This window comes from Chiloscyllium punctatum, chromosome 36, assembly GCF_047496795.1.
Source record: "Chiloscyllium punctatum isolate Juve2018m chromosome 36, sChiPun1.3, whole genome shotgun sequence".
Classification (NCBI taxonomy): domain Eukaryota; kingdom Metazoa; phylum Chordata; class Chondrichthyes; order Orectolobiformes; family Hemiscylliidae; genus Chiloscyllium; species Chiloscyllium punctatum.
The window spans coordinates 36,593,933-36,609,099 of NC_092774.1; the positions used below are offsets into that span (position 1 = coordinate 36,593,933).

The 15,167-nt window shown below is 48.4% G+C and overlaps 1 non-coding gene across 1 annotated transcript; it reads left to right on the plus strand.

Moving 5' to 3' along the window:
* Window positions 1-14,831: 14,831 nt before the first annotated feature.
* Window positions 14,832-14,903, plus strand: trnae-cuc (transfer RNA glutamic acid (anticodon CUC)). Its single transcript has one exon. It is a non-coding gene; the product is annotated as a tRNA-Glu (tRNA).
* Window positions 14,904-15,167: the final 264 nt, after the last annotated feature.

Consider the following 15,167-nt stretch of genomic DNA (forward strand, 5'->3'; position numbering starts at 1 on the left):
GATTGAAACATAAAGCTGGGCGTCTCTGGATTATGTTGTAAAAGTATCGGTGTTATGTTATTCACACCGTGCTGTCACCAACTGAACGAAGCGGCTGCCCAGAGGGAGATGGCTCTGTTTAAACCCCGTGATGAACTGGGGGAGCTGAGCATTTACCCAAACAATGGGCACACCACCTCCCTGACACAGTGTTCACAAATCAAACTGACAGCAAAGCTTCACGTGTGTTCGAAAGTTTCCAGAAAGAAGATTTGCCTCAACAGATATCCGGAATGAACGTGCTCCTTTCTTGATTTGAAATGTAAGAAGTCGACGTCAGTGAGCCTGATGTGATTGGAATACGTAACCTTCTGATGTGGAGTCAGACGCGCTACCCTTGCGCCACAAGCTCACGGATGACCCAGGGCTTCTGTTCATGCTTAAGGAAAGTGATCGCACTACAATGATTTTACGTTATGAGTAACAGCGGAGATCCACAGTTTATGTCTGTTCTGTCTCTCCCCTCTCTCCTCCTGTCTGTCGAAACAATTTCCAACTCTACCTCAATAAAAAGGTGAAAGAATTGCGGATGCTGGATATCAGAAACAAAAAAAAAACAGGAGTTGCCGGTGAACCTTCCACAGAACTGATGGTGATCGGGAAAACTTTGGTTTATATGCAGGAGATATTGTGGGAGGAAGGCGGATGCAGTAAATGATAGATCAGGATAGAGCCCAAAGCGAGGGAAGAACTATTGGACAGGAAAGGGAGTTGACAACGATGTGCGTGGGAGGGTGAATGGAGACTGTTTGTGGCTAAGAATAGGTAGTGTGCAAAGACAGACTACGTGATAACAAGGCTTGGTGTGTGTGGAAGGGACGAGGATACTATGGATTTCAGGCCCTAGAATTATTGAATTCGACATTGGGACCAGAGGGATGCCCAACCAGGGAGCCCAACCTCGTTTTGCGAAGGTGCTTTTTGAGAAAATTAAACAGGCACTTTCGCACAAGTCATGAAACGCGGGCTCGTCCGCGATTGGAACCAGGGATCTCTCGCACGTCTGCGTCGACGAAGACCAAAAGCGAGAATCATGCTGCTAGACCAACGAGCCCCCCGGTTGGCGCGCTGGCGCCCATGCCCCCGCCCTACCTCTTGAACCAGTTGATATTGAACAGGCTGGGGCTGTTTTCTCTGGAACGTCGGAGGTTGAAGGGTGACTTTATGGAGGTTTACAAAAGTACGAGGGGCATGGATAGGATAAATAGGCAAAGTCTTTTCCCTGGGGTCGGGGAGTCAAGACCTCGAGGGCATAGGTTTAGGGTGAGACGGGAAAGATATAAAAGAGACCTAAGGGGCAACGTTTTCACGCAGGGGGTGGTGCGTGTATGGAATGAGCTGCCAGAGAAAGTGGCGGAGACTGGTACAATTGCAACATTTAAGAGGCGTTTGGATGGATATATGAATAGGAATGGTTTGGAGATATATGGGCCGGGTGCTGGCAGGTGGGACTAGATTGGGGTGGGATATCTGGTCGGCATGGACGGGTTGGACCGAAGGGTCTGTTTCCATGCTGTACATCTCTATGACTGTATGAACAGCTGCTTCTCATTCTGTCTCTCTACTGCCGTTTGCCCGTCCCCAGGAACCGGGCCCTCTCTACTGGCAGAAAATTAAAACGTTTTCTTTCTAAACTTTTCTTTGACACCGGAGTGACCAGTGACAAGCATTGGCCTCCTCAACATAGGGTACAGAGAACAGAAGAAGACCCTGTAGACCTCCACGAGTGTGTCATCTCAACTCTGCATACTGGGCCTGTATATCAATGTGAAATATTTACGTCGAGGTTTTTTGGGAAGCAGATCAGAAGGCGAGGTGCACGACAGTGCGCCGTTCTACTGGAAAGCTGCTAAACTCGACATTGAGTGAAGAGGGAAGATGGTTTCCCTTCTGGGTTATGCTCCCATCGCGCACCGGCAGACATATCGCCGACGAGCAAATATCAACTCTGTCTAAATTGCCACATTCTGTTTTTCCGAACCGTGATTTCACTCAGAAGCACAATTTACCTGCTCCCTCCTGAATATCCTTCCAGGCTCGAACATACCTTCCAGGTGAAGCAGCACTTTACCTGCACATGTGCCGCAACCTAGTCTACTGCATTCGCAGCTCACAGTGGCGTCTCCCCAACGGAGCATGAAGTATAAACTGGGTGTCTGCTTCGCAGAACATCTCGGTTCTGCCCGCAAAAAAAGGCCCTGAGCTTCTGTTTTCCTGCCACTTTAACACGCCACCCTGTTCCCGGGCCAACATCTCTGTCTCAGGCTTGCAGCAGTGTTCTAGCAAAGCTCAGCTCCAGATGGAAGAACAACGCCTCATATTCCACTTCAAAACCCTACAGCCCTCCGGTCTTCAAGATCGAGTTCCATAACTTTAGGGCCTGAAATCCCCCATGTCCTTGACCCCTACCACACACATACGAGCCCTTGTTATCACATAGTCTGCTATGACACACTACTTATTGTTAGCCACGAACGGTCTCCATTAACATTATTCACCCTCCCACACGGATCGTTATTCACTCCTTTGTCCCTCCTATTGTTCTCTCTCTGAGCTGGCGGGAAAGAGAGCAATGTACACTGGAGACTCTGAGCCAGCTGAAACTTGCTCAGTGTGAAATACATTCCACTTTGCTCCAAGAATTGCAAGCAGCAAAGAGTTTGCAGAACATCTGCTTGTCATTCTGTCCCCGGGATGCGGTTTCTGACATGCGGAACGTCTTGTCATTCACGTCGGAACCGGCGTGGCAAACTACTGCAGGGAAGGCACGAAGCCACAAGGTATGCATTTCAATGTTATCAGTTCATTGGCATCTCAGAGAAGTGGTTTTGCGATTCAGTTCATGGGAAACCGACGAAGAACAGGAGAAGACCACTCAGACCTCCAAAAGCACGCAACTTGAACGGTGTGAGTTTCGCGACAGTATCGGCCTGATAGGGGGCATTCAGACACTGAGGAAGTCGTTTGAAAGGCAAGATGCTGAACAGAGTACCTTCACAAGTGAAAGTCGCTCGAGGAGGCACTGAGCAACATCAAAGGATGGTTTCGATCCATTGACCGCGGGGTTATAAGCCCAGCACGCTCCCGCTGCGCCAATCGGCACCAACGCGCTGGCTCGCTTTCCACAGGTCCCGTCAGCCTTTCGTCTGTCGCGTGGCATGCACGTTCGAGACTGATGTCAAAGATCTTCACTGCTGTCGTCTTATATGGTGTTGCACAGACGTATGGAGGCTGTGTAAATATAAACTTTTTCTAACTTCGCACATTCTCTTGTGATTTCACTCTGAATAGACGCCATGCGGCCCACCTTCGCTCTGCTGGGTCGACACAGTAAGTAAACGTGGGTCTCTATTCGTATCATTCTCTTGCCTTCTCCATGTAATTCTGCACATTGTTACTTTAAACAGGACCACCGAATTCCCGTTTGCGTCTAATGAATCTGCCTCTTTGTCAGTGTCAGTTAGGGATTCACTGACCCCAACCACTCCCTGTACGAAAGCATTCTTTCTAATGTCACTTTTGGTTCTTTTCCTCATGACTTTAAAACTCTGCCGAATCGTTGCCGATCTTTTCAGGCGTGGGAACATTTTGACGACATTACTTTCTCTGTCTAGACTTCGCATGACTTGAAAAGCTTCAATCGGGCCAGATTTCAAACTTCTGTTCTTCGAAGAGAGCTGTCCCAAATTTCCAATCCACCCTCATCGCTGACATCCCTCAATCACAGCACCACTCGCGTCAACCAAATTAAACTGTTTTCTTTCTAAAGTTTTCTCTGACACCGGAGTGACCAGTGACAAGCATTGCCCTCCTCAACATAGGATACAGAGAACAGGAGACCCCTCAGAGGTTGTCACCTCAACTGTGCACATTGGGCCAGTATATCATTGTGAAATATTTATGTCGAAGCTTTTGTGGGGAGCGGATGTGAAGGCAAGGTGCAGAACAGAGCGCCGTTATACGGGAAAGCTGCTGCAGACGACCTTGAATGAATAGGAGAGAATGGTTTCTCTTTTGGGTTAACGGTCCAAACACGCACCCGTTGTGCCACTCTCCTGCATTGCTCGGCAGTTTTTCCAGAGAAGTATTCAGCTTTTCATCTGGCGTGTGGCAGGCACGTTTGAGAATGAGGTCAGAAGATCTTCACTGCTGTCGTGTCATATGCTGTTGTGCAGACATATCGTCGATGTGCAAAAATAAACTCTGTCTAAATTCCCACATTCTGTTTTTCGAACTGTGATTTCGCTCAGAATCACTAATTTTCAAAACTCGCAATATTCAAACTTTAACAAAGTGCTCATAGAAATGATTAGTGAACACCTGGAAGAAATTCTTCCAAACTTACCTGGGGAATTTCGCTTTGAGGGGTCTTGAACTTTAAGTGGAAGGAAGGGAAGTTTGCCTCGAGGCTGTTTAATGTGGAGATGTGTTCTCCATGTAAACTGGTCGGAGTTGACCATCCCAGTACTTCCCGATGCAGGGCTGCGTGACCCCCAGGGAGGTTTACTTGTAGCAACTGGAGTGAATCCAGAGAGGGAGCAGATTCTGCAAAGGTGCTCAAATACTTTCTATCTCCCTTTTAGGTATTTTCCTTGTGTATTCCCTCAGTTTGGCACGTATGCAGTTTGCACCCTGGAAAAGGTTTGCTTTGTTCCACATGTTCACGATTAAAAGTGTAGTTTCTCATGGAACTGAGCCACATTGACAGACTTGTCATATTGATATATATATATCTGTGTGTACACGTATTTAGTTTAAGATTAGATTAGATTTGAATGAAGTTTTCCTCTAAACACACCTGAGCCTATCTGGCTGCATGAGGGATTTCAGGTTTCTGTGTGCTGGGTATTATGTGATCACCAGGCATCTGGCAAACTACACGAACTGCCACCTATGTTATGTTCGTTTAAGTGTACTGACAATGATCACTTATTTTGTGATTTTTTTTGCAGGAAGACGTGCCGAAAGAAATCTGAAAACAAAGGAGACATCAACTTCTGACAGAGCCGCTTGATTCATTGATACTTGAACATCAGCAGCCATTCCAATCAAGAAGACATGGTTGCTTTTGTTGGCTTCAGAGATTTTGGACACTGGTGCGGCAGGAAGAATCCTGAGACACCGAGTGAGGGAGATTCAGTGCGTTGACTGTGAAAAGTGCTCCAAACCACTTACTCAGCTTGGGGGAATCAAAGTCTCATCCCTCACGGTGGGGATAGACTATGTCCCCGTTCTGATTGTAATTTCAAACCCAGACCAACACAAGGAAAGCTCTCCCAATGGGGAAACTGTGGGAATGTGGGGACTGAGGGAAAGGATCCCCTTCCCCCTCCGTGTTGGAAACCCACAGACGTATTCACAGCGGGGAGAGGCCATTCACCTGCTCGGTGTGCAGGAAGGGCTTCAGTCGGATCAGCCATCTGGAGACTCACCAGTGTGTCCACAAGTGAGAGAAGCCATTCACGTGCCTCATGTGCGGGAGAGGGTTCACTCAGTCAGCTGCACTGCTGACCCACCAGTGGGTTCACACCGGAGAGAGGCCGTTCACCTGCTGTCAGTGCCGGAAGGGCTTCACCTGCTCCTCCCACCTGTGGAGGCACCAGCGCGTGCACGTGCCATTGCAGGGGGGATGGAAGGAGCGATGGCCGAGCGCCGCTAACAACCCAGCTCTGGGGACTCTCAGGTTCGAATCCCGTTGCGGCAGATGGCAGAATTGGGATTCGGTCAGTAATCTGGACTTCAGAATCTAAGGATGAAACCGTTTTCAGAGGGCAGAAACCCACCTGATTCACCCATGTCCTTTTCAGTGATGGAAACTGCCGTTACGGGAAAGGATTCACTCAGTCGTCCCAGCTGCATGCTTTACCCCGCTGTACGAAGGATCCAGTTCCAAAGGGACAACACACTGACCAATAATAAAGTGTGGTTGGAGGAGTGGGGGTGAGTGTGTGCACTTTGAGCTTAAGGCGCTTCTTTTAAGAAAAGCTACTTTTTGTACGCCTTGTGATGTGGAGATCTGAAGCTGCAACAAAGTTGGGTCGCAGTAAAGGTTACCTGAACTTACCGTCAGGCTTAAACTCTCATTGAAAGCTGGAAGATCCAACAGCTTCTCATTTCTTTCAGCCACCAGCACCGAGTTTCCAATGTCGTGTCTCAGAAGGAACAGTGAATGAGTAGATGGTATTGTTCGAAATTGTAAATTTTTTAGGACTGCATGTTTATTGTTTCATTGGCATTGCAAAGTTTACTGGCAACAGTGGGAGGTGTGGTATGTATTCACTGGAAACAAAGTTTTGAAATGACAAAAACCCCAGGCTATAGTCCAACAGGCTTATGTGGAAGCACTAGGTTTTGAAGCGCTGTTCCTTCATCAGGTATAATCCTGCAAATGCAATTCACCCCAAAGACTTCAAAGTGTGAGTACATTTATGAGACAGAGCATCTGTGTGTGTGTGTGTGTCTGTGTGCATGCTGGGTAAAGTGTGCGTGTGATGGAGTATAATTGTGTGAGAAGGTGTGTGCTTGGATGAGAGTGTGAGGGGTGTATCAATGTGTGTCTGAGAGAGAGCCCTGTCTATCAGAGAGGTTCTGCACGACCGTGAGTACTTGTGTGTGTGTGTGTGTGTGTGTGTGTGTGTGTGTGTGTGTGTGTGTGAGAGAGAGAGAGAGAGAGAGATAGGGTTTGTGTGTATTGTGTAGCTGGGTCTCCAGTAGTGAGACATGAATCCAAGGTCTCAGCTGAGCATTCTCGTGAGTTCCAAACTTGTTATCAGCCTCTGCTCGGCCACTAGAAATGATTAATCAGTTAAGCAGTTTCACAACACACACTGGAGAGGGCAAGGTGAAGGGCTTATGTCTGAAATGTTGATTCTCCTGCTCCTTGGATGCTGCCTCACCTGCTGTGCTTTTTCAACACCACACTCTCGACTCTGATCTCCAGCATCTGCAGTTCTCACTTTCTCCTCAGGGGCGAGGTAGGACTTGTCTTTTATTCACTCATTCACTCTGACAGCCTATCCTTGGTTGTGGCCCAACTGTTCATCCTGAAGAAGTGCTTATGCCCGAAACATCGATTGTCCTGTTCCTTGGATGCTTCCTGACCTGCTGCGCCTTTACAGCAACACATTTTCAGCTCTGATCTCCAGCATCTGCAGTCCTCACTTTCTCCTCAGAGAATAGGGCCCCTCAAAGAACAGAAAGGCGGCCTTTGTGTGGAGCCACAGAAAATGGGGGAGATACGAAATGAATACTTTGCATCATTATTTACTGTGGAAAAGGATATGGAAGATATAGACTGAAGGGAAATATATGCTGACACCTTGCAAAATGTCCAGATTACAGAGAAAGAAGTGCTGGATGTCTTGAAACGGTTAAAGGTGGATAAATCCCCATGACCTGATCAGGTGTAACCAAGAACTCTGTGGGAATCGAGAGAAGTGATTGCTGGGCCTCTTGCTGAGTTATTTGTATCATCGATAGTCACAGGTGAGGTGCCGGAAGACTGGAGGTTGGCAAATATGGTGCCACTGTTTAAGAAGGGCGGTAAAGACAGTCCAGGGAACCATAGACCGGTAAGCCTGGCCACGGTGGTGGCCAAGTTATTGGAGGGAATCCTGAGGGGCAGGATGTACATTTATTTGGAAAAGCAAGGACTGATTCGGGATAGTCAACATGGCTTTGTGCATAGGAATTCATGTCTCAGAAACTTGATTGAGTTTTTTGAAGAAGTAACAAAGAAGATTGATGAGGCAGAGCAGTAGATGTGATCGATATGGCCTTCAGTAAAGCGTTCGACAAGGTTTCCCCATGGGAGATTGATTAGCAAGGTTAGATCTCAGGGAGAACTAGCCATTTGGATACAGAACTGGCTCAAAGGTAGAAGGCAGAGGGTGGTGGTGGAGGGCTGTTTTTCCGGCTGGAGGCCTGTGACCAGTGGAGAGCCACAAGGATAGTGTTAGGCCCTCTACTTTTTGTCATTTACATAAATGATTTGGATGCGAGCATAAAAGTTACTGTTAGTAAGTTTTCAGATGACACCAAAATTGGAGGTGTCAAAATTGAAGGAGCAACTGAATCACGCAGAGGGTGGTACGTGTATGGAATGAGCTACCAGAGGAAACGGTGAAGGCTGGTACAATTGCCACATTTAAGAGGTTTTTGGATGGCTATATGAATAGGAAGGGTTTGGAATGATATGGGCTGGGTGCCGGCAGGTGGGACTAGATTGGATTGTGATATCTGTTCGGCATGGATGGGTTGGACTAAAGGGTCTGTTTCCATGCTGGACATCTCTGTGACTCTATGATTTTGTCTGGCAGCTCAACTTTTGTATTTCTATTCCCCAGGGTGGAGGAAGTCCAAAACTAGAGGTGTTTAGGCTGAGAGGGAAAAGGTTTAAAAGGGACCAAACGGGGTAACTTTTTCACGCAGAGCGTGGCATGTGTTTGGAATAAGCTGCCAGAGGCAGTGGTCGAGGCTGGAAGAATTACAACATTTAAAAGGCATCTGGATGGAGGTATGAATAGGAAGGGCTGAGAGTGATATGGGCCAAATGCTGGCAAATAGATCACTAGGTTAATTTAGGAAATGTTGTCGGCGTGGACCGAAAGGTTTGTTTCTGTTCTCTGCAAGTCTATGACTGTATTTCTACATATTCTGAACCAATTTCACAAGACTAGGAATAGGCCATTCCAAGTTTACTGGCTGTCCTCAATTCTGGCCTAACTGCGCAGATTTCAATGCAAGTTTCAGAAAGATGTCTGCAGCTTTTTTTTTAAACATTGAATGTGCTTTCAGACATTACTGATGTTTCTGAATACATCATTTTAGCTATTCTCAATGTTAAAGGTCAGCCATTCCTTACGCTTCCCTTCCCCACCCCAACCCCAGGTCGCCATCACCATCCATTCTCTCTCTATCATTAGAAGGGTTTGAAACAGCGATCAAAGAGGGCACGATGCAAGAGAAAGGACGGGGAGAGGGTACTCAGAGTGAGATTTGACCGGGGGCGCAGAGACGGGGGGAAGAGAAAGAGAGAAAATGGGTAGGAGAGCAGAGCATCGGGGGTAGAGAATGCATGGGGGTACACAGGGTGGGAGCAGAGAGAGAGAATGTGGTGAAGAGGATTGGGGAGGAGAGAGAGAATACGGAGTTGCAAAGTGTGAAGTGAAAGAAATTGGTTGCAGAGTGTGGGGAGAGAGAATGGACGGGGCAGTGGGTGGAGAGAGAATGGACGGGGGCCTGTGGTGGGGAGAGAATGGACGGGGGTCTGTGGTGGGGAGAGAATGGACGGGACAGTGGGTGGGGAGAAAATGGACGGGGGCCTGTGGTGGGGAGAGAATAGACGGGCCAGTGGGTGGGGAGAGAATGGACGGGGGCAATGGTTGGGGAGAGAATTCATGCGGCAGTGGATGGGGAGAGATTGGATGGGGAGCAGTGGATCAGGACAGAATGGACACGGGGCAGTGGGTGGGGAGAGAATGGACAGGGATCAATGGGTGGGGAGATAATGGACGGGGATAGTTGATGTGGAGAGAATGGACGGGCGAAGTGGGTAGGGAGAGAATGGACGGGGCAGTGGGTGGGGAGAGAATGGATGGGGCAGTAGGTGGGGAGTGGATGGATCGGGTCAATGGGTGGGGAGAGATTGGACGGGGAGCAGTGGGTGGGGAGAGAATGGACGGGGCAAAGGTTGGGGTGAGAATGGTCGGGGTAGAGGGTGGAGAAAGAGAGCAACAATGAATGGCAGGAGAAGTTGGGGGAGAGAAGGAATGGATGGGGGCAGCGTGTGGGAGGTGAGAGAAAATGAGTGTAAGGGAAGGGACTGGATTGGGGAAGGCAGAGGGTGGAGAGATAAAGGGAATGGATGGGGACAGAGGGTGGATGAGGTGCAGGACAGAGGGCAGAGGGTGCAGAGATAGAATGGACGGGGTGGGGAGAGTGGCATGTGTGGGAGAGAGAGAGAAGGGACTGGTAGGTTAGGGTAGAGAGAGAGAATGGACAGGGGATGCTATGGGTGGCGGTGAGGGAATGGACATGGGACGCTATGGGGATGATTGGATGGGGAGGTGAGAATGCATCCCACCCACTCCCAGCATCCCCTTCTCTGCACATGTGCAGTGCAGACTTTTCTGAATGACACGAGAGACGAGTCTGGAACACTGTGTGAGTGCAGTCACCCTCACATCCTGGCATCAGCAAACCACTGCCTTTCTGTTTTAAAAACTAAATAAAGATATGGGCTATACACTGAGGATGGCGAGATGTGGCTGAGAAACTGAACAGAGGGTCAGCACTTTCAGGAGAGGGGAGCTGGGCAAAGGCAGGAGGATAGAAGGATGAATTTGGGTTGGAATACATTGAAAGATTTAGGAATTGAGAGACAGAGATTTCGGGTAGAAGAAAGAGAAGGCTGTTCTGTGCAAACCAAAATTCTCTCATCCTATTTTCTGCCTTGCACTGACAGCAGTGATCTGTTTTCTCAAGTTATTAGCAGAGGAGGATTTGCTTTTCAGCCATGGACAAGAAATTTAGTCAGGGCCAGAATATCAGCAGTGTTTGAATCCAGGAGGGGAAATGTTTGTCTGCAGGAAATGATTTCAAATATCAACATGCATTGAGAATCCCCGTGAATACACGCAGCCTGCGTGGGAGTACTCAAGGGTTCTAATTGCGGAGAGAACTTTAATTTTTCAGCGAAATGTGGACCAGTGTTCTCGCTATAGACAAGCCCTTCACTGGATCGTTGAATCTGCCGAGTAACAACGACCCCTGCCCCGTGGAAACTCTATGGAAGCAAATTGAATTCCTCAAACTGATTGGAGTGTCACCAGGATTGGGGAGAAGCCATTTGATTGCGAGAGCTGGAGAGGGGATTCCTCGCAGCGCCAGGGACCTGGGTTCAATCCCACCCTCACAGTGACTGCGTGGATTTTGCACTTTCCTACCCCTCCCCCACCCCCTGTCCACGTCGGTTTCCTCTGGGTGCTCGGGTTTCCTCCCATGTTCCAAAGATGTGCAGGCTAGAGTGGATTGGGCGTTCTAAATTCAGGGATTAGCTGTGGGGTTATCGGGTAGGTCGGGGGGGTGGGGGTATGTTCTTCGGAGGGTCAGTGTGGACTTGGTGGACCAAACGGCCTGTTTCCACAGTGAATCCCCCAACGTGTCTGCAGCCTGGCTTCCAGCTCCATCTCTCTGTGCCGAAGGTCCTCCAGTGTGTGTATTCCTTCGTTTCCAGCACCCAGAACGTCCCACCTTCTGCAAATCGAAAGACAAGTCCCACCCTGCCCTCTCCAATGTGTGTTGTGTAACTGCTTAATCATTTTTAGTGGCCCAGCAAAGGCTGATAGCCAAGTTCGGAATCCAGGAGGATGGCCTCAATCGCGACCATGGGTTCATGTCACATGACAGGTAACCCCACTTCACTGTTACGCTCTCTCTCTCCCTTTCTAACTCTCTCACCCTCACACACACACACACTTACATACTCACACGCTCGTGCAGAGCCTTTCCGATAGACATGCTCTCTCTCAGACACACACTAATACGCCCCCCACACTCACACCCACGCATACATCTTCGCACATGATTATACTCCATCACACACACACTTTACCCAGCCTGCACACGTACATACACACTGTCTCTCTCATTCATGCACTCACACATTTGGGGTGAATTTGCATTTGCAGGATTATATATTTGGAAATAGAACCAGTCTGACTCAAGATTGGGATACAGACAGACTCTCACCTCACAGCTTTCATGCGTTGTTTGATGTGAGGTGTTACCGCTTTTATAAAACATCAAGTTTCCTGGAGAACGTGACTTAAAAGAAGTTCTGGAATGTACATATTAGTGAACCGAAATCTGCAGCCCATTTTAAAAGATGAAAGATTTAACAGTAATCTCGGTTTCTTCAATATGTCACTTATGTTGAATGACACTCTAATGTTTTTGCGATATATTCTGTGTCTTGTGATTCTACACCACAGCTACCTGAAGAAGGAGCAGCACTTCGAAACCTAGTGCTTCCAAATAAACCTGTTAGAATATACCCTGGCGTGTGTGAGATTTTAAAACTTTGTTTCCAGTGAATACAGCCCACACCTCCCACTGTTGCCAGTAAACTTTGCAATTCCAATGAAACAATGAACCAGAAGTCCTGAAAAAATATACAACTTGTAACAATATTAGCTACTCATTCACTGGTCCTTCTGAGACATGACATTAGTGCTGGAGGCTGAAAGAAATGAGCAGCTTTAAAACAAAAACCTGTTGGACCTCACAGAGTCTCAGCCGGGCGGTAAGTTCAGGTAACCTTTACTCCGACCCTATTTTGTTACAGCTTCAGATTTCCCCAGGAAAAAGGCATACAAAAAGTAGTTTTTAAAGAAAACACCTCCAGGTCAAAGTGCACCCACTCCCCCACCCCACTTTCTTTGTTGGTCAGCTGAGTTGTCCGTTTGTAACTGGATCCCTGGTACAGCCGGGTAAAACATGCAGCTGGGATGACTGAGTGAACCCTTTCCCGCAACGGCAATTTCCTTCACTAAAAAGGACATGAGTGAATCAGGTGGTGTTTTTCCCCCCTAAAAGTGGTTTCATCCTCAGATTCTGAAGTCCAGATTACTGACCGAACTCCAATTCTGCAATCTACCGCAGTGGGATTCGAGCCTGGGACGCCACAGTGCTGGGTTGATCGGAGCACTTGGCCATCGCTCCTTTAATGTCCTTGCGCTGGCACGTGAACTCGATGGTGCCTCCTTAGGTGGGAGGAGCAGGTGAAGCCATTTTGAAACTTACAGTCGGAGAATGGCCTCCCTCCAGTGTGGACCCACTGGTGGGTCAGCAGTGCAGCTGACTGAGTGAACTCTCCCCTGCACATGGGGCACGTGAATGGCTTCTCTCTGTCTGAACCGCTTCCTGCTCACTGAGCAGGTGAACGGCCTCACCCCATTCTGAATCAGTCTGTGGGTTTCCAGCACTGATGGGGAAGGGAATGCTTTCCCACAGTCCCCACATTTCCACGGTTTCCCCATTGGGTGGAGCTTTCCTTGTGTTGCTCTGGGTTTGAAATTACAAACCGAGCGGGGACATAGTCTTTCCCACCGCGAGGGGTGTGATTTTAATTCCCCAATCTGAGTAAATGGCTTAAAGCACTTTTCACAGTCAGCGCACTTAATCTCCCTCACTCGGTATCTCAGTATTCTCCCTGCCACACCAGTGTCCAAAGTCTCTCAAGCAGACAAAAGCAAACATTTCTTCAGGACCATGGGGACAATGGATGACGTATCTGACTCCACCTACTTGTTTCAACTGCAGCTCACAGCTTCTTTACGCATCCCAATTAATCTTTCTCATTGTCATGAAACCGGCGTATGGGTGCAATTCCTAATCTGCAGGAACGAGACTCTTTTCACTGTCTAGCGTCAGTAAATGTCCCTGAGAACATCAGAGTCAAGTCACAGCGCTGTCAGAGGAGGGGAAGCTGAAAGAGACCCACATGCTGCTCACGGGCACATTTCACTTTCCCCAACTCACCGCCCCAACCACTGCGGCTCTTGGGAGTGGAAAGTGAACAAACACCAAAACCCGGTCTCAGCTTTGTAAATCTTCAGGAAATAAGAAAACTGTCCATCCCTTCGGGTCTTCCATTCTGGGCAGACAGCGTTGATTTTAAATGGCTGTCCAGTCAGTGTCGATTCGTTTTGGCTGAAAAAATCTTCCTTATCTCACCCCAGCATTTCTTGCTACAGAGAACTGTGCGGCAGAGTTCATGTATATATTTCCTTGTATGGTATTTTGTAAATTACATTCGTTTGCTGCTTGTTTGTATCGGGTATTTCAGGTTCATTAGCCGCTGTTTAAGTGTGTTGGTAGGTTTGTGGGCTACCATGATGCTGAGAGGATTGAGTTTTCTGGACATCATTTCCCAGATGTCTTTAATGTAATATGGCTAGGGTTTCTGCAGACGTTGTGTCTACTTGTGTCAGTTTGTTGATGTGAAATCGGCACACCGAGTTTATTGGGTCGGCAAAAATGAGGACTGCAGATGCTGGAAAGCAGAGCTTAGATCAGAGTGGTGGTAGAAAAGCACAGCAGGTCAGAAAGCTTCCGAGGAGCAGGAAAATCGACGTTTCGGGCAAAAGCCCTTCATCAGGAATAGAGGCAGGACCCCTCCAGGGTGGAGAGATAAATTGGGGCTGGGGTGTGCTGGGCTGAAGGTAGCAAAAAGTACAATAGGTGAATGGGGGTGGGGATGGAGGTGACAGATCAGAGAGGAGGGTGGAGCGGATAGGTGGGGAGGGAGATTGGCAGGTCGGAGAGATCATGAGGACAGCGCTGAGCTGGAAGGCTAGAATTGAGGTAAGGTGGGGGGAGGGGAAATGAGGAAACTGATGAAGTCCACATTGATGGCCTGGGGTTGAAATTACCCCAAGCGGGAGATTAGACGTTCATCCTCCAGGCATCGGGTGGGGAGGGAGCGGCGATGGAGGAAGCTCAGGACCTGCATGTCCTCGGCAGAGTGGGAGGGGGTTTGAAATGTTGGGCCATAGGGCGATGGGGTTGATTGGTGCGGGTGTCCGGAAGATGTTCCCTCAAGCGCTGTGACTTGACTCTGCGAGGAGTCTCCAGTCTCCCCAATGTACAGGAGACCGCATTGGGAGCAATGCATACAAGAAATGACATTGTTGGATACACAGGTGAAAGCCTTCGAACGACCACGGCCCGGATTCGATTTCCGGGCAGGGAGGTAATTTTCAGTAGAGCTATCAGGCTGTTCTTGCGTCTCCCTGGTGGTCTAGTGGTTAGGATTCGGCGCTCTCACCGCCGCAGCCCGGGTTCGATTCCTGGTCAGGGAAACTGTTTTCAGGGGGTTTATAGGCTCCCCGTTCTTCTTAAATGCTCTGCGCAGTTTTTTATTGATTTTCGTAGTTCCTGGGTGCTGCAGTGTGTCCTGGCTCGTTGAAATAGTGTCCTGATTCAGATATGTTTGTATGTGTAGGGGTGATTGCTTCTGTAGTTAAGTTCTTGGTTCGCGTGCATTGTTTTCCTGTAGACGCTGTTTTGAATTTATCATTGACTGTTCGCTCAACTGTGACATCTCGAAATGGCACTTTGTTGTT